Source organism: Phocoena sinus, chromosome 17, assembly GCF_008692025.1.
Source record: "Phocoena sinus isolate mPhoSin1 chromosome 17, mPhoSin1.pri, whole genome shotgun sequence".
NCBI classification, from domain to species: domain Eukaryota; kingdom Metazoa; phylum Chordata; class Mammalia; order Artiodactyla; family Phocoenidae; genus Phocoena; species Phocoena sinus.
Window position 1 is genome coordinate 45378212 of NC_045779.1, and position 20437 is coordinate 45398648.

The 20437-nt window shown below is 40.2% G+C and overlaps 1 protein-coding gene across 6 annotated transcripts in view; it reads right to left on the reverse strand.

The window, feature by feature from the left end:
- NCALD (neurocalcin delta) overlaps positions 1 to 20437 on the reverse strand; it is a 439862-nt gene that overhangs the window by 175785 nt on the left and 243640 nt on the right. For 3 of the 6 annotated variants that reach the window (XM_032610470.1, XM_032610471.1, XM_032610472.1), the window contains 2 exons: positions 15816 to 15865; positions 2260 to 2347 (listed from right to left, as the gene is read on the reverse strand). The gene's annotated coding sequence lies outside the window, so the exon portion shown is untranslated. The other 3 variants (XM_032610476.1, XM_032610477.1, XM_032610473.1) reach the window with 3 other exon arrangements.

A 20437-nucleotide genomic window follows, 5' to 3' on the forward strand; every position in this document is an offset into this window, starting at 1 on the left:
ACTACTCCTGAACGAAAGGTATGCTATTGACAAAGTAGGTTTTTTTGATAGAGGAGGATTTCTGAGACATTGAAATTAAAGAGTAGTAAGCTCCTAGGCTAAGAGGATTAAAATAGCATTTTTTTAAGAGAACAAGGAAAGAGGTCTTTAGTGCAGAAAACCGTAGAAAAAATATAATTCCATGTAATATCATGTAACTGAGAAGCTAGTCACATAGGAAGCGTTGGGGAAGAGTATGGATTTCTTGCGGATCCAGACAAAATAACTCTAGCCTAAGGGAGCTAAAGAGAGATACCCAGACAAAAGGAAATCAAAAATGACTGTAAACCTAGAGTCTATTCATATACTTTACTTTAAAATAGCTTCTTTACATATATCTTTCCTATCTATTGTCAGGAACTCTGTCACTAAGTAATTTTTACAAGAGTGTCTGGAATTCTTGAACAAAATTCCAGAAAGCCCAGGAAATTGGGGCAGCGTTTGCTAACTTAGGCCATTCCTTTGGAAAGCCCCAGTTAGACAGTTTAGTCTCTGTTTAAGGGGTCGTCCTCATCTCTGCCTTGCCCATTCCTCTCTCGAGGCAACAGTAGCTGAGCAGGAAGTGGCTCCTTCACTGCCTCAAGAGCTTTTTCGTCAATTTCTTATTCAAATCGTCCTCCTTTGGGTCTGGCAGATGCCTCAAATTTGCAGCACAAACTTGCTCTGCATAAAGCAGAGATCAAGTAGAGTATATTTGGGGCTCACTCAAGAAGGGAATCTGCAGTGAGGAATCACCTGTCCCTGAGATCACAGACACAGAAGAGAAACTTGGATGCTTGAGGAGGGGAAGAAACAACCAGCCAACAGCAGATATACTGATTCTCTACACCTTCACGTGAAGGGGAAGAGTTCTTATGTTGGATCATAGCCATGCTTTACTGTCTTTGGGGACAAGAATGCACATTTTTCTATCATCCTTTAGTTCGATATCAGAAAGATCCAAGGAACTAATGCAATGGCTACCATCATGTTTAGGGTTGAGATCCATAAGTACTTCAAAATATCTCAAGCTGCCTGATCACTGCCAACTTAAATGCACAATTCTTTCTTGGGCTCCAGGAGAAATGCATTGGGGTTGAGGCTTAGTTATCAATGTCATGAGGGAAAAAAAAAAAAAGATTTTGGTTAGCTTGACTTCAAATATTTTATTACTCTCCTATAGATCTCATTAAAAGAACTGGCCTATCCAATTTGGAATAAAGACTTTTCACTTTCACTTTCACATTACATCCAGATGAGCCATGTTGCTCACCTAATAATTAAACCATAGAGACTTAATGGGGATGAAGGAAATGGGATGAAAAAGAGCTAAGTACATTTAAGTTTCATTTTATATTGACTTATCTCCCTTCCCTGCAATATCAGCAAAATACAAACTAAAGCTTTGTTCTGGCCCACATTTACTTTAATATTTTTGCCATTTTTTCCTCATATAAAACTATTTAGCCAAGTAAATATTCATGCCTTATTTAAACAGTCACAAATAGTATTACCAGGGCTTAAGCGATATTATCTCACCTACAAATCTTGGCTGGCTCTCATCTGGAGCCATTAGCATATTTTGAAAAATTTCCAAGAAATTCATAAATCAGCATATTTCCCTTCCTGAAAAGCCAATTTCCTAAACATTCAATGAGATGGCTTTTGAGAGCCACACCAACAAAGTAGGAAAGTAATAATGTTCCTATCTTAACAGTAAATTCACTACTGCGGGTGCTGCTGCCCTCACTAGAATTTCAAAAGAATCTTTTCTGAATTAGAAAACATTCCATCTACTTGCTGCACAATAGCCTCTTCAATTTTCCATACCAAATGAGTAGATTTGGAAAGTAAGGAGGGGCACATAGTTATTGCCTTTTTTTCCAGGAGGCAAGTCAGGCTTTTACTTCTTTATAACTTCTCCTACATTTTTTAAAGTAAATTTCCTTAGCCTTCTATTTAATCAGAGGCACCACAGAAGAGAAAAGAATTTTTACAAAAGTAGAATGGCGGCATAGTTTTCTTTTTGGTAACATACAAATTCATCTACAGTTAAAAATGGAAATGTATACGTCACAACAAAGTTTTCATGGCAGATATAAATTACCATTTTCTGTTTAACAAATGCCAAAAACATATAAACACACAACAACTTAACTAGGATGCAACATCTCTGCATTCTGAATCATAATTTACACAATTTAAAACCCAGGCATTTGAGAGGTTAAAAAAGTAACTCACGATATGCAGTCACGCAGCGCCTCGGATCTCAGAGCCTTCTGCAGTTATCACGACAGATTTTATCACCCGCAGTTCTCTGGCCCTGCGACTGAAATCACTCATAATTAATGAATAACTTACTTGAATACTTGACAGCTCAGTAAGCGGTTTATGTAAGGCCGTTACTTTTATTTCTTCTGTAGTTGCCTTTGCAAACAGGAAACAGGAAACACACCTACAAGAACACTGACATATCTCAGCCTAATTGGTCTTTGCCTCCAAGTACTCAGGGCTAAATCTTGTACTGCAGGGGTGATAAATACAGTCACTAAAAGAGCAAGACTCAGGTCCTGGCATGTCAAAGTTTAAAATCCTTTAGACAGATGCCATGCAGGAAATGTATTACAAGCTTTCTTAGTAATATTCAGGCCTTATGGCCTTAATCCTGGAAGGACTATAAATTTCAGAATATATACTTATATATATATATTATGAATATGTATATACATATGTGTGTATATATAAACACAAACATATAATACGCTAAGTAATATACTATATAAAATATATACATTATTTAAAATAATAAACATTAAAATAATATATATAATTTTTTCCTAGAATAGATGTGGAAACTATCATTCAGGAATCTTTTGGCTACAAATAACAGAAAACCCAACTCAAACTCACTTAAACAAATAAATAACAAGACATGGAAATATTTTGGTTCATTGAGCTGGGGAAGAAAAACCTGGATGTAGGGTTGGTTTCTGGAAAACAGGGGTTTACTATGTATATCATTTGACTCTCTGCAATTCTCTTAGCATGGCATTCTCTGTAGATTGACTTCATCTTGTGGCTGCCTTTCCTCATGGTGCAAAAAAATAGCTTCAGCAGTTTAAGACCACACATCCATCTCCCTAGAGTGTAGTGTTAGCATGCTGCCAGTCTCAAGCTCTGAAGTCACTCTGACTGCCCATCACTGAATGTCACGATACTTTGCTGAATGACTTTAACCTAGCCTTATCCTTAGAGGAGAGGGTGAGGAAGGACACTCCAGAGAAAATTCACATGGAAAGGCATTCAGATTACTAAGAGGAAGAGAAAAGGAGGAAAGGAGTATTGGAGGAAATCAACAAATGTCCACTACAACACTGTTCGGCAATAATCTGAATCTGAAGACTGGTGTTCGAGGATGTGTATCTATGAAAACACTGGATCTTGGGCTATCCAAAGATGTCTGAAAGAGAATGAGCTGAGGTTTAAGAGATATTGATTACCCAAGTCTTTGCATTTAGTAAGACTTTCTATTAACAGTAGGTTTGCTCTCTGAGAAAACAGTTCAGAATGTTTCCGCTTTGTTTATGAAACACATTTTATAATGTATGAAATGCTCTTGCATGTGATCTTCCATTTTGTTATCCAAACAACCCTGCTAGGGGGACAGGCAACCCTGGCAGGAGCTTAGAGAGCGGGGCAGACACTGCTGGTTAACCACCCAACACCCAGTCTGCGCTCTGTCCTAACTGAACCTTGATTTTGCTCAGGGCAGCAATCTGCCCTGTTTAAACTACAGCTAAGGATGGGCGGGTGGAACAGTTTGGGCCTTGGAGATGTAAGCTGGAGGTGCTAGGAGCTCCTGGAAAAGCTCTTTAAAGGGCTCTGGCATTTGCTTTTTGCTCTTTGCCCTTCCTGTTCCTATGCCTGAAACTGAGCAGAGACTTGCCAACAGAAAGCGCCGCTGGAAGCAGTGCCAGGACAGGAAAATGTGAACTGACCAACTGCTGGAGTCTCCCTGGGGACAACTCTGAGAGTTAAACACTCCAGGGGGAACACAGTCACTGCGGGGGGGTCCTTACAATACTGTGAGATTTACTTCCCATAGCTCTACCAGATGCCCACAGTAAATACCAGAGAAAAATCCCCTCAGGCTTCTGGAAGGGGGAGGGGAAAATGAACATTTTTTGATATGCCATAACACTCTGTTCTTGCCCTCAGGGGAAACTAGTTAACCAGAGCCTAACCTGCTAGAATATCCTCAGAGCCTAACTGACCTGGGGAAGGGAAATACTCAGCTCTAGACTCCTCTAGGCTTCCACTGTAGGAGAAGGGAACTGCTCAACTGCAGCCCACTCTAGCCATCCTGTCCCACCTAAGCGAGGAGAAAAAAACTGAGAAATACTTGTGAACTTGGCAGTCCAAAGGCACAGGCTCACCAAAAGACTGAGACCTAATTGTAGGATGCATAGAACGCTTCTTTTCCCTGAAAACTCGCTACCACATTCCTGAAGATCTATTTACAGCAGTTCCTTTTACCCGGTACATCATGTCTGGCTATCAAGAAAAAAATTATAAGGCATACCAAAAGAAAAGAAAAGGCCACACAATTTTTAGAGACAGAGCATCAGAACCAGCATGGCAGGGAAGTAGGAACTGAAAGATAACAGAGCTCTCACAAAGGCTGGAATAATTTACTGAGCCAAAAGTCAAGGAGGAGCCATACCTAAAGATCAATTCCAGAGGGATTAAGGACTTAGCTGAAAAAGCAAAATGTTAAAACTTGTAGAAGAAAATATAGGATAACATCTTTCTGACCTCCAAATGGGAAGAGTTCTTAAAGCTAAGTCCAAAAGTGCTAATCACAAAAGGAAAGATTGATAAATTTGCCTACTCTACTATTAAGTTATTCTGTTTATCACAAGGTACAATAAAGAAAGAAGACATGCCAATATCTGAGACAAGTTTGCAACCTGTGAAATCAGCAAAAGACCGGTATTCAGATTATATAAAGAAATGTTACAAATCAGTAAGAAAAAGACAACACAAGAGAAAAATGAGCAACAGATCTGACACCTCCCAGAGAAGAAAAATATGAATGGTGAACAGTTTTCTTTCTTCCTTTCTGATCTGCCTTTAATTTTCTCTTCTTACTTTATTGCATTGTGTAGAACTTCCAGTTCTATGTTGAATAGGAGTTGTGAAAGAGGGCATCCTTTGCCTGCTCCTGATCTTATGAGGAAAGGATTTAGTTTTTCACTGTTAAGTATGCCACAACTACTGAGACCACCTGCCACAACTACCGAAGCCCGTGCACCTAGAGCCCATGCTCTGCAACAAGAGAAGCCACCGCAATGAGAAGCCCTCACACCACAATGAAGAGTCGACCCCGCTTGCCACAACTAGAGAAAAGCCCGCACGCAGCAATGAAGACCCAATACAGCCAAAAATAAATAAATAAAATAAATTTATTAAAAAAAGAAAACTAAGTCCTTTGATAATCTAAATCAGGGGTCTGCTACAGGCTAGATAATAAACATTTTCAGCTTTGCAGACCATACAGTCTCTGCTGCAACTACTCAGTTCTGCTGTTGTGTCACCAAGGCAGCCTAGATGACACAAAAACAAATGAGCAGGCCTATGTGCCAATAAAACTTTACCTACAAAAACAGGCAGTCAGTGTGCGAGTCATTGTTTGCCAACCCCCAACCTAAATCAAGCTTCTGGTCAACAACTGGCTTCATATTTTCTTTCCAAACTCTATCTTTCATTGTGGTCACTTGATTAGAAAGGATACCAGAATTTCATTTGATACGGTCTTTTCTTTTTTCACAAGGTTATAATTAAACCAAATTCAGGACCCCAAGTGGATGAGGGGAAATCAGGAGTGGGTACTGGAAGCTCTCCCTGGGACTTTCCCCCCAAGCCCTGTGGACACCACCCCAGGGTGGGGGCAGGGCAAGGCCAATGGAGTGAGGAGCTCACTCTCTTTGGGCACAAATTTTAACGGGGGGCACCAAAAAACTCAGTAATCAAAGTAAATATATTAATGCAATACTTTAGAAAGTCAACATTGTTTTGAATTGATGTTTTGTTCGTCATAGGTATTTTTGCATTTTGATTTTTTAAAAAAAATATTGCATTAAACGTTATTTTATGGAGCTTTATGGTGCCTTCTTTAATTTTGTGACAAAGCGAGTGCCCTAGTCACCTCCCTCCCCATTCCTTAGAACCAGCCCCATGTCACCCTATGGGTGCGTTATCAGCACCCACTGCCTTTCAGAGGACGATGTACACCTTTTTAATGTTACCTTTGGACTAGATCATTCCTCTGGGCTGCTTTGATACCATTTCGGTTACCGGACCTGCCTCATACACAGACAGATTTGAAGCGTGTGGAAACTCTCGTACCTGAATGTCTAGAGTCACTTCTTGAGGAACATGTTAAGGTGAAAAGGAAACTAACGTTTTATAAAATACACACTAAGTCCCAAGTGACACTAGGGTAAGGGACTTTCTAACCATCATTGCTCATGACAAGCCAATGAGATTTTGTATACATTCTTTTGTATGAATGAGGAAATGGAGGCTCAATAAACGAGGATTACAGAAAATATTAAAGCCATGTGGAAGCTTCCTGCTACAACTCGTTACCTATCAAAAAGCTAACACTGTGGACATAGGTAAGGCACCTTTTTGCCTCTCTCTCTAACATTTGCACAGAACCTCTCTCATGCATAAAGAGCGTTCCAGCGCTTCATCTCATTTGAGCTTCATGATAAACCTGGGAGGTAAAAGTCTCATGTGTAAGACATGCTAGCATGGACTTATCAATTCTATTATATGGATGAGGACATACTCAGAAAGGTTAAGAAACATAGCCCAACGTCACCAGCTAATGAGTGGCAAAACTGCAATTATAAACCTAGGTCATCTAAGGCCTGGTGAGTTGTGCTTTTCATATCCTTCCCACCCTAGAGGAGCACCCCCAGCATAGGTATCTTTGACCCAGTACCACTCATGTTCATATCATAGAGAGTTCCCAAAAGGAATAATATCTGGGACTAGAAATTCTGATAGAAGGAAACTAGCACATAAGGGAAGGATCCTGAAGTATTGAGTGCTATCTACCCTGATAAGGAAGACCTGAGGTAAACAGGGGGTTAAGGGAGTGGAGGGAGTGTTACGAACCCCTGGAAGGATGGAGGCATGATGAGGCTCAGGACAAGGCCGACCTTGGCCTGCTTCACCCCTTTGCCAAGGGTCATCCTCTTGGTGCTAGGATTCATTGTAATTGTAATTAAAGCAACTGTAATGCAACTTCTGCTCAAACCCCCCAATCTTTCTGAAGATGTGGTACATATATACAATGGAATATTACTCAGCCATTAAAAAGAATGAAATAATGCCGTTTGCAGTAACATGGATGGACCTGGAGATTGTCATACTGAGTGAAGTAAGCCAGACAGAGAAAGAGAAATATTGTATGATACCACTTATATACAGAATCTAAAAAAAAAAAAAAAAAAAAGATACAAATGAACTTATTTACAAAACAGAAACAGTCTCACAGCCTTAGAGAACGAACTTATGGTTACTTATGGTTATGGGGAGGCGGCGGGGGGACGGGGGGAAGGCGGGGAGGGATGCTTAGGGAGTTTGGGATTGACATGTACACACTGCTATATTTAAAACGGATAACAAACAAGACCTACTGTATGGCACAGGGAACTCTGCTCAATATTCTGTAACAACCTAATTGGGAAAAGAATTTGAAAAAGCATACATACATGTATATGTATAACTGAATCACTTTGTTGTACACCTGAAACTAACACAACATTGTTAATCAACTTTTTTTACTTTCTATAAAATAAAAAGTTAAAAAAAAAAAGAAAGCAAAGAGCAATTTCCAGCGTCCAGTTCCCATTTGCCACAGGTGCCACCAAGATTTTGTGATCAGAAGGAACACCATCCGAACACAGGGCACAGAGGAAACCATTCAGATGGGAGAGAAGGCTCAGACCAAAGTGAGGACAGGATACAGGAGCTGAGGAGAGGGACAGGAGGCATTAGGATATCACTTCCAGCCCAGAGCCAGGGAGAAAATGGCAGGTGCTCCACTTTGGAAAGAAATCACATTTCATGTTACTCCAAACAACTTCCAGGGAGGCATCAACCCACATGAGAGGTCACACCTGGTATTATATCTCTGTAATGAGATGTACAACAGGCACTTTCAAGTGTTTAAAGTACTTGAATGTGCAAAGTTTCACAGTTGGTCACATGTTCATAACAGCCATGTGCCTCTTTCATTGGGGGAGCTGCCACGCCATGCTGGGATTCCACAGGGCAGCATGGCTTCCCCATTCATCAAAATAGAGCCGCTGAAAGAATCCTCTGGCAATTTTAACTACACAAAAATAGAAGACACCCCAGGCAGAGTGTGAGAGACCAATCTTGTCAACAGCAGGATGGTAAGGTATAAACAAGAATGGAAAGAAAACATACAGCCTTTAAAAAAAAAAAAAGTTGCTTTTGACAAGGACGATAAGATGGGAATAAATTGAGCCTCAAATATCTGGAACAAAAGCTCAGAGAAGTGTTAAATCACAAGCTAGGTGGCTGCAGGAATTTGCAGTGACCCGTTCCAATCTGCCAACTCATCCCTTTTAGCATCAAGCTTGATTTTACGGACCCCTCTTTCAGTTTTATATGCTTAGGTTTTTGTTTGTTTGTTTGTTTTTTCTTTTTCTTTCATGCACCACAACCAGCATTTTTAAGGCTGTTGCAGCTTTCCTAAGTCACATCTTTCTTGGTCTCTGACCCCACAAACAATGTTGCTTTGGAGAAAGAACCACAAACCACAATGTTTCCATCTTTCATTTGACAGAATCTTGTTCTTGCATGCAGGGAAAATATGTTCTCATACTTGTACTAAGTCTTGTGTTGTTAGAAGATGTAGTGCAGCAAAACTCCAGCATCTTCTGTCCTTTCAATCTTTCTACCAATAATTAAGCACTGAGCATGTGCTCTAGACAGTGGCCTGGGGATAACAGGGATGAACTGTCAGAACCTGGGTTTGAGGACCACACAGTCCAATGGAGGAAAGAGACCTAGAAGTAAACAGTTATGAAAAGGTGTGAAGCTACCTTTATCCCTCCACTCTACAGTGATAATGTGCATGGGTTCCACTCAGACTTTTTCCACTCCCTAGCAGACTGCTTCCAGGCCAAAAATGCCTGTGCAGACCAACCAATCAGGGGATTAGGTACCAGTGGCTAAGCAAGCACAGATATTGGACACTACTCATGTTCTCCTATGAAGGGAGGAGGTCCTTTCTAGGAAGCTATCCTCCATCCTCCTCCACCTCCATCCTTGCCTTGCTCTGTATACCTCTTCTCAGCCTCAGACCTCCAAACTGCCTTGCTTGGACTTACAATCCTCCCTAGCTTTAGTTATTATTATTGCGGTCACACGTGTCATGAATATTTACTATGTGCCAAGAACGGCCCATACGTTCACTTGTTGAGTTTTCATGGCATCCTTGGCCTTTGTTATTGTGGTGTTATAAATGAAGGAAATGATCCCCAGAAAATTTTAGACACTTGTGCAAGCCTACACAGCTGACAAGTAGAAAAACTGAGATTAGAAGACAGAACTGTGTGATCAGAAAGACTCTTAAACAGTACACTGGTCTGCTCCACAGGCACGTGTGGTCCAACTGCCCTGCTAGGTTATTTACACTATAAGGACAGAAATCAACATTTCCGTTCTTTTAACAGTTCCTATGCAGGTACACCTGTAAGCAAGCAGAGTAGGAATCTCCCTGTGTGGTGTTATTTAAGGGAGGCCAGACAAGGATGGGTTAAAAGTATCTTCACTGTTGCTTATCACAGTGTCTGGAATTTCACCATTGGAGATACATTACTTTGGGTCTTGAAGTCTTTCTGGTTTTCAGGATTTCTCTATTAGAACAAGATTGTCCTAGTAGTGTCATACTCAGCTGAGACCTCAGTGACATCAGGGCCTCAGAGAATGAGTCACAGGAGAGATGCCTAGAAAGGAGCCTGGGATCTGGGAATAGCAAAGTGGTCCTGAGAGGAGGATGAGAGGTCCCAAAGTCAGGAGTGATCGTTTTGCTTGGCTGACCCCACTTCTGTGGTCCCCAGCACAGGGCGAGCCAAATGGAGCGTACGTAAGTCTCGATCTGAGGAAACACTGTTTTGATCAGGTGTAAGAGTAGGAGACATGGGGCATGGTGACAGGTAGTCATCAAGTGCTGAGGAGCCTGAGCTTTGTGAAGGCACAAAAGACAAGAGGCAGAATTCTTGCCCTCAAAGCGCTAACAGTCTCTTTGGGGAGAAGAACTATCCCTAGCAAAGAATAGGTAAATAAGACAAGACAGGAATGACCAAGAACAGAATACACGTGTGATAGGAAACTCAGGAAAAAGAGAGCTCAGTGTGGGAGGAGGTGGTGTGGGCATCACTGGGGACACAGGACCCCAAGGACAGTACCAAATAAAGAGATATGATGAATGAGTTGCTGAATGCCTGTCTTATGCCAAAAGAAGACCCAGGTGACAACAACGAATTGCTACCTCGGTACTCCCAAACAAGGAAATCCAGCTCCGATTTGATCACCATGATGCAAAATGATGTTAAGATGGTCTAGAAACAAAATCTGAAGACAGATATAATGTACAGAGATACTATTTAGAATATATACTACTTCAAATTAAACTCAGGTCTTTCGATAAAAAGATCGAATGGTTGCTCCAATCGTACTATTAAAAAACCCAGAATTTCAGTAATAGGTGAAAATAACAGATTTATATATTAAGGTACATGGTGAATAAATCAGATGAAATCATTAGGCAAGACTAAATCCCTTTAAAACCAGGAGGAAGAGATCTGATGATCACCACAGGCCAACAACATTGGCAAATTCCAAGACATTCCCCTGGATTCAGCTCTGATAAGAATGCTTTATGCTGTGACCTTCCAGCCAAAGACAAATGCTCTTCTTCTGGGCTTTCACTTAATACTTCCTTCCTAAGCAGGAAAGGTTACTTCTATTTAATCTAACTTATCTTGTATTTTTTTTAAAAGTTCCCTTTATTTAATTCCTACAAAGAAAACATCTCCAAGGAAGAAAGGAAGGAAGCAAGCAAGCTTTGACCTTTATTTGCTACATGAGTTATTTTACCAATAGCTACAAGTGATTATGTTTTCACTATTCTGAATAACAACCCTTTGCACCCCTTGGCATAAGAGAACCAATAGCTGCAGCATAAGGCTTAGTTGTGAGTGAGCAGAAAAATACAGGCAGAAAAAGACTAGGAAAAGGGTGAAGGGTACGGGAGGAGGAGCCACAAGAAATCATTTCTCCTTTGAGTTTCTTAACTAAATTATTGCAATACATATTTTCTTTTCATGCCAACTTGGGGGCTAATGAGCTTCATTTCCACAAGTTGCCTGTTTTCTTTAAGGTGGCTGCATATCTGAGACAAACTGCAAAGGTCTCTGGTTCAATCTGCTAATAGGTTTGTATTAACCTCCATGGAGATGCACAGACAGTGAACACATTATCCAAACCCACAATTCAGACGCAGGGTCTAGCAAAGGGTACTTGTGCTTTATTTCCAGACGCAAGCAGCAGCTTGGCAAATGCAGGTCCAATGACTAAATGTTAGGATTTCTGGGACATTTTGGTCTTATAAGGAGCAATCAGGAAAAAGAAAAGAAAAAATTGTGTTCCTGAAAATCTGGGTGGTGATTACAAAACTGGAGCAAAATGACAATAGCAGAATTCCTGTATTTACTACTTTATAAGAAAAGGATTCAGAACCCATAAAAAGAAATCAATGAAAATGGATATTTAATACATCTAAAATATACAAATTTATAAGCATCATGTAAAATTATAAATTAAACAGTATCATCCTATTAATAATTATTAGTAGGCAGAGTGTAAAGTATTAAAAAACTAAACAGTCTCAAAAATGAAAAAAATTAAGTTACGATATGTTGAAAATGAGATCATATTATTTGGACTTTTATAATGAGAGGGCATAAATGTTGTTGCCACTGAGAACATATTTTTGTGCGAATTTCTTCACTGAATAGGAAAAAAAAACACCCTAATCAGGAAAATGGTGATGTATTTATGAGCTATCTCCAAATATATTTCTCTGACTCCTTCATCTTCAAATACTCCTCAGAGTTTAAAAACAGTCATCCAAGTTCAATATAATGTTGTGTATTTGTGTGTGGATGGGTGGGATGAAACTTATTTAGTTACTTCAAGTTGTAGTTTGCTTGAAGGCAACAAGCAAGCATTTCTGATTTGTTCTCCTTTTATTTGGTTTGATCCTCTATGCCCAGCTGCCTGTGTCGGTTTCAAAACTCTCCTGTTGTAGTGGACACACCCCAACGTGACTGCCCAGTGAGACACGTCCTAGGATGATCCCCTCCCCTTGAGTGCAGGCACAACTTGTGACTTGCTCCCAAGCCAAGAGAATACTGCAAAGCCATAGGGGATAGTCACTCCCTTGATTAGGTTACACTATGTAAGTCTCCGTCCTAGCAGACTGGGGTCAGAGATTCTCCTGCTGGCTTTGAAGTCAGCTGCCACGTTGTGACAAGGCCTGTGAGAAGCAATCGACCACATGGCAAGGAATCCTAAGTGATACCTGGGAGGTGAGAGCACTGCAGGTGACAGCCAGCAAGAAAACAAGAGACCTCAGTCCTACAACCTCAAGTGAATCCTAGTAACAACCACGTGAACCTAGAAGAAAAAAAAAAATCGGGCTCCAAAAAGGAACACAACCCAGCCAACAACTTGATTATACCCTTATGAGACCCTAAGCAGAGGACCCAGGTAAGATACACCCAGATTCCCAATCCACAGAAACTGCAGGATAACGGTTACATGTTGTATTACGCCACTAAATTTGTTATGCTGTTAAATTTGACAATCCACTTCAAACTCCAATAACAATTATTCTTGCAAAAAGGTTTGTGTTGCCAGTGCTATTTTCTTCCTCCGTTTGAGGACAGCAGAAATATAACCTAAAGCTTTATAGATGTGTACACCTCTGTCCAATTCAAAACTTTAATGCAGGGCTTCCCTGGTGGCTGTGAGTCTGCCTGCCAACGCAGGGGACACGGGTTCGTGCCCCGGTCAGGGAGGATCCCACATGCCGCGGAGCGGCTCGGCCCGTAAGCCATGGCCCCTGAGCCTGCGCGTCTGGAGGCTGTGCTCCGCAACGGGAGAGGCCACAACAGTGAGAGGCCCGTGTAACGCAAAAAAAAAAAAAAACAAAAACTTTAATGCAGAATATAATTATCCATGTATGAGTCTCAAAACATAAATTAGCTGAACTCAACATTTTTCAAAAAACTATTATCTTGGTACTTGAAAATTGGAGAGTATACCTTCAAACCAGTTTTTTTTAATGTGCATACTTCATAATTTTTTAGAATAAAGTTTTTAGTTTTGAAAGTTTCAGATTTGCAGAATTATTGTGAAGCTAGAACAGAGAATTCTTGTATACCCCGCTCCCAGTTTCCACTGTTATTACATCTTACATTAGGGTGGTACATCTTTCACAATTAGTGAACAAATATTGATACATGTTTATGAACTAAACTCCATACTTTATTCACATTTCCTTAGTCTCTACCTAATGTCCTTTTTCTGTTCCAGGATCCCATCCAAGACACCACCTTACAAGTTAGCTGGCCAGTTGCCTTAGGCTTCTCTTGGTTGTGACAATTTCTCAGACTTTCTTTGTTTTTGATGACCTTGGCAGTTTTGAGGAGGACTATTCAGGTGTTTTGTAGGATGCACCTCTATTGAAATTTCTCTTATGTTTTTCTCATGATTAGACTGGGGTAATATGTTTTGGGAGGAAGATCACAGAGGTCAAATGCCATTCTCATCTCACATGACGTGAAGGATACCTACTATCAATATGGCATATCTCTGTTAATGTTAACCTTGACTGGCTTGAGGTAGTGTTTGTCAGGTTTCTCTATCGTAAGTTACTCTTTTTTTAAAAAAAATCTCACTCTCTTTCCATACTGTGCTCTTTGGAAGAAAGAAACTCTGTGCAGCCCCATCCAGAGTTATGCTTTACCTCCCATAAAGCAGAGTATCTACATACATTATTTGGAATTTTTCTGCATAAGAGATTTGTCTATTTTCCTCATATGTTTATCCAATCATTTATTTATATCAGAATAGATAGTTATCAGATTTGGGTTATACCTCAATACTAGTTATTTATCTCATGGTTCAAATTGTTCTAATTTTGGCCACTGGGAGAACTTTTAGTTGGCTCCTATATCCTTTCAACATACATTGTGTCACAGTCATCATTACGAGATTTTGTTTTTGTTTTACCTTTTTTCTTTTAGTACTTCCTTACTTTCTGGCACTATAAGATACTCCAGGCTCATTTTGTACATTTCTTGCCCCAGTCCTCAATCAGCCATTTCTCTGGTTCTTTTTATTGGGAAATAATATTGAAACCAGGATTTGAGTGGTAGATATATTTATTGCTACTAGAGCATTATTGCTTCTAGGCTAAACCAGTTTTTCAATCTCTAAATCTGGAACCTCAAAATATCCCTATATGTTTAATATATTTTAATTTATTCAACAAACATTTTATAGAGATTACCACATGCCAGGCATTATTTTAAGCATTTTGTAAATATTCACTCATCTAATTCTTGTAATAACCTCATAACAACAACAACAACAAGAGAGGTAGTTTTATTAGCCCCATTTTGTGGATGGAAAACCCCGGGCACTGAAAGGTTGGACCTGTGACAGAAGTCATGAAGCTAGTAAGTGGCAGAGCCAGGACCTGAACACAAGCATCTGCCTCCAGATTTGGGGCACTAACCAGTGCACCACATTGCCTCACACTAGTGAGGACCTCAAAGAGCATAAAATTGATGAATTAATTAATCCACCCATTTATTCTCCAACAAATTTTTATTATGTGCCTATTAGGTGCTAAACTAACCTCTGCCAGATGTTAGTTGGTGCTTAATGCCATTTGAGATACTTCTTGGACCATGGCCCAGTTTAAAATGGAAGAAGAAGTTGTTGTAATGTGCCCCTTGAGAGGACTCTGGCAGCTGCCTGGGATGAAGATGGTACATAAAAAACACTCCACTAGGTGGCTGCAGATATACTTTATTATGCTATGGGCAATATTCAAAAGTGATAAGCAGTGCCTTATTTATTTAATTTCTATCCATTATCCTTTTCACAAATTTTAAAGAGAGGGTTTATTATCTTTCCTGTATATGAAACTCCCATTTTTTTTCATAAATTTATTTATTTATTTTTGGCTGCATTGGGTCTTCGCTGCTGCGTGCGGGCTTTCTCTAGTTGCGGAGAGCGGGGGCTACTCTTCGTCATGGTGTGCAGGCTTCTCATTGTGGTGGCTTGTCTTTGTTGTGGAGCATGGGCTCTAGGCACGCAGGCTCAATAGTTGTGGCTCGTGGGCTCTAGAGTGCAGGCTCAGCAGTTGTGGCGCATGGGCTTAGTTGCTCCGCAGCATGTGGGATCTTCCCGGACCAGGGCTTGAACCCGTGTGCCCTGCATTGGCAGGCGGATTCTTAACCACTGTGCCACCAGGGAAGCCCCAAAACTCCCATTTATTATACTACTATTCACTGATAAAATATTTGAATGAAACTGTCTCTGGTGAAAACCACTGAAAACTGAGATTTCCATTTACAGCAACTGAAAGAAAATTTAAAATGTATACTTACTTTATGACTGTCGCTAGTGGGTGGTTCCAAGGGACCAAAGCTGAGATGATCTAAAAGAAAACAGGCAAAATAAATATGCTGAATGAAAAAATCTTAAAGGATTTTTTAAAGGTCATTTATCCCCACATATTTACTGGCAGAACTCTGCGAGGCATCCCATGACTTGGCCTTAGTTATCAACAACCCTTTTGGGGAAGGGAGTGCAAGTGGGGTAGAGGTAGAGCTCTCCAGAAAGGACTTGCCTAGAAAAGGCATCAGAGGCAGAAATGGGGAGTCTGGCATTGACCTCTTGTTGATATTTATAAACTCCTTGGAAGAGAATACAGATCCAAGGGAAGGGACAGTCAGGAACACGGGTCTTCATTTTGCACTTCAGAACAAGCACCAAATGAGCCTCCTTTTAGATGTACCAAAGTTTAGGTACATTCCAAAAAGAATTAGCAGACACAGTGCCATAATGTAACAATAAGAAATCACGATAAATAGGTCAATAAGTGAGAGTAATGTATTGGTTAGATTCATAGTTCAGAAGAAAGGAATGATCAAAGTTGTTAGCCAGGAGGAGGCTGTATGGGAGGGAGCCTGTGAGGAGTGCGGCTCAGTGTGTCTGACTGAGAAGGCTAGGAAGAAGGGGGTGTGGTCTGCTGAATCCCATCGCCAACGGACACGGGGAGGGGGTGGTCTCTCAGATTGTGTTTCTTGCATTTATAACCTCTCTTTGAGAAAAAGTGTATTTTAGAACTCTGGGAACACTAGTTTTTAGACAATCTAATTAGTCTACCTACTACAGTTTCAAAACTATCAACAGGGTCAAAGCCCTCTTGGGAGATCTGTAAAAAAAAAAGAAAAAAAATTCCCAACTCATATCATTTAATTCTTAAATATCAGAGTGTTACTTGTATTAGGAATAAATACCAAGAAATGCAGAATTTGGGGGTTTCTAAAAATCCTCCTTTTTATTAAAAAGAATTAATTGGAGTAATTCAAGAAGAAAAGATGTTCCAACTGACATGTTAGAAAAAAATAATATTCTACCAATTTCTGTGTATTTGATGTTGTACTAATCATTGCAAAATGCATCTCAGTCAATAAACCAAGGACTCATATTCCTCCAAGCATTTAACAGGGAACTGAACACAGTTAAAGCAAAACTAGGAACTTTACCAAAGAGTTAAGAGATTTGTCCCTTTGAACATAGTTAGAGGCAATATATTTCAGTGGTAAGGACCCTCAGGCAATACTGAACCTCTGGATGTACCACAAATAATAGTTATTATGCTATTTTTAGTTCTGGCAATATAAGAGTTCTGATGTAAGACAGATTCTTAATTTTTTCTTACTACAATAATCTGTACATTTTAATAATATAGATATTTAAAAGATATTTTGGCTTAATATAATGTAATCTTTCCAAGCATGATTTCTTTTTAACTAAAACAAAAAATCTGTGAAATGGTTTTTGTATATTTTCCTTTATCTCAGAGTTACTTTGTTAACATATAAGCGCATTACAATTTGAAAAGTGATATTTTAGGCTTTTCCACTGTTAAGATGTGGAATTAAGTCAAATGAATTCACAGTGTTTTACATTTTAAAATATATAATAGTTAACTCTGTTCCAGAGCTTCAGATTTTACTGAAAACAAAACACAGATGCTGAGTTAAAGTGTCAAGGTAAATAAATAAGCAGTTTACCAGAGCTGACCAGACATAGGGCCCCAAAGGCTTTCTTTAGTGTCAGAGTGGACAGGCCATTAAAAACCAAGCCTGTCGCTGGCATCCAAGTCAGCTGGGTGAGACCAGGAGAAGAGGACACCACCCGAGAGCTATCAAAGCTCTGCCTGTTCTCTATGCCACTGGACAAGTCTCATTGATTTGCTCACAGAGGCACACTGAAACAGCCTATCTTACCTAGTTTTTCTCAGAGATTGATAAGAAAATGATGGAGGTGGGGTGGGAGGGGCAAGGACACATGGGAAAGCAGGTGTAAATAATCCACAGGGTATATATATGCATTGTTTATATAATAGCTGATTTCATTGAAACAGAAACAGAAGAGAAATTTTGTAGACTACATGCGTATCTTGCTAATTCAAACGATCATGTCAGGGAGACAAGAGGATAAGGTAGAAAGAACACAGGTGTGGAAGTCAGGAATCCTGGGGTCTAACCCCAGTGTGGCCGTTAGTTAGCAGGGGGCTAACTTTGGAGCAGTCACTTAGCATCACTAGATCTCTATACTCCGAGAATGTATGTAATCACTCTAAAATCCCTTTTGACATCCATTTCAAGTTGGTTCTTACTTTTCCTTTAAGATCTCTATCAGGAAGTTTATTGTTTTTGAACAAATGAACACGGCCAGCCAAATCAGCTTTTTCAGAAGGCTGAAGCGAATCCTTTTTTAATGGTGATAGTGCTTAAAATAGTCACCGTATATATTTTGGTTTGCATACACAAATTTCAAGGTCTATGATATGAAAGTCTGAAAACATTTGGATAAAAACTGCTTTAAAAGGTTTTAAATGTTATATGAAGATATTGTACAGTTACCAACACCATTTAACCATTATTTCTAACTACCTGGTCAGTCAGCCATACCATCCATTCATGCTAACAACGAATGAAATGGTTTCTGATCTTAGTGTTGGTATCTAATTGTTTACCCAAAACATGGCATTTTCACTGAGCAGTGTATTCTGACAAGTACTTATACATAGAATCAAATGGATTTTTACATTTCATTTTAATTTGATTTAATAAGTCTAGTAATTTGAATTTCAGCATCTAACCCTAACTTTCCTCTGGAAGTGAAAAAGGCTTAATATTTATTCATTTAGAAAAAAATGTACCGTGCTCCAAAACAGAATTCAACTGGAAACAGATGATATTCATCCTCTCAGCGGCACTTAGCATAAGCTAAATATATTCACAGCACAGCTGACCATTTATAAACGCAGCTACCATCACAACCAGAGAGCTGTGTCAATGGCAGTCCATTCACTGGTCTGAAGTAAAAAGCCATGAATCCTGCTAGGGTGGAGGCCACGTCTGAACATTGTGTAATCAACACTGGCTCTACTTTACACAAATGTTTAATAAAAATATTTGAAAGCACTTCATTGTCTTGTTTTCTACTTTTAGACTGAGTACTTAAATGAGGATTAATTTAGTACTTTAGTACTTTCCACTTCAGGAAACACGGACGTTAAGTATGGAGGCAGCAAATTTAATAGGAATCCAGTTTCCCTCAAAGGACCATTGCTATTGCCCCTGTTTCTCACGGCACAACCTCACTTGGGCTAGGTGCTCTCCTGAGCTTCCTTCGGATGCCATGATTCACTCTGGTGCCATGACTCTGGGGCTCAAGTTGTGAGGAATAGATATTTTTCTCATTTCTTTCTCAGACCTGGTCGTAAATTCAAAAGGCACGTTATGAGAAAATAAAAACAATAATAGCACAAAGAAACCAACCTGATTCCAGAGAAGAGAGATCCCCTAAATAGGGGGTTAGAGAAATGCCTTATTCAGCTAACTGGTCAGTCAACAACAGAGAACTGACGAGTGCAGGAATTCCAAGCCACCTGCGATGCCCCTCTTGGGAGAAAGGCTGGCTGGCTCACAAGCAGAAAAATACAGTCATCCAATAGCCACACATAAGGGGTGTGTGTTTATCCATTCATTCAACAAACACTAATTTAGCATCCACAGTGACGCAGGGGCTAGCCCTAGAAATGAATGACATGACTTCACCCCTAAGGGGCTCACCTGCTAGACAGGGCAAGCCAGCTAGTCACTTATGACAGACAAGTAAGCAAATAAACTAATCAGAATGGGAGCAGTTGAATGACAGACTCATCCAAACATGCATACCCAATCTGAGCAACACCTCCACACACTCCTCACTCCTTCCTTTCCCTGTCTTATGGTTGTTCTCATTAGTGATTTGTCATTAGCCCTGTTGCCACTTTATGTCATCTATTTATTTGTTTCTGTTTGGTTGTCTGCCCCCCCCAACTCAGGTATGTCCTTGATTTCTTGGGTTCACTGAGGTAAACCAGCCCCCAGAAGAGAAACTGACACCTAGTAGTTGCTCAGTAAATATCTGTTTACTAAATGAATGTATGAGTGAATAAACATCATAGAAGTTACTCAGAAAAAGGAATGACTGTCTAGAAAGATGGGAGGAAATGAGGTTGAGTTCTTATAAAAGGCAATTAAATTTTGACAAAGAGGAAGTTGAGAAGTCAGTTGAGAGAAATTGGCTTAGCAGGTCTTCAGAAACACCCAGCTATAGGTCTGTGGAGAACAATAGGTAGTTTTGTCTGTCCAGCGTCCTGTACTCAAGGCTTCGGTGGGGCGGCCAACCCCAGACTTCACTCTTCTTACCACGGGGGAGGGCCCAAACCCGAGCTGGGCCATCTGAACCTCCCTCATGGGCATTCAGGGGCGACAGGACAAGAGGCTGTACGGTCAGCAGCGCAGCACCTCACAGGATGGTTTACTCACTCGTTCTCGCTTTGAAGACCCTCAGTTGCCCTGGTTCCTGCAGGCCCCCAAGGCCTCTTCCCTCAGTCAGCTCTTGCCTCAGTTCTATAAGCTATTTTTTTCAGGCTCCAGTCAGT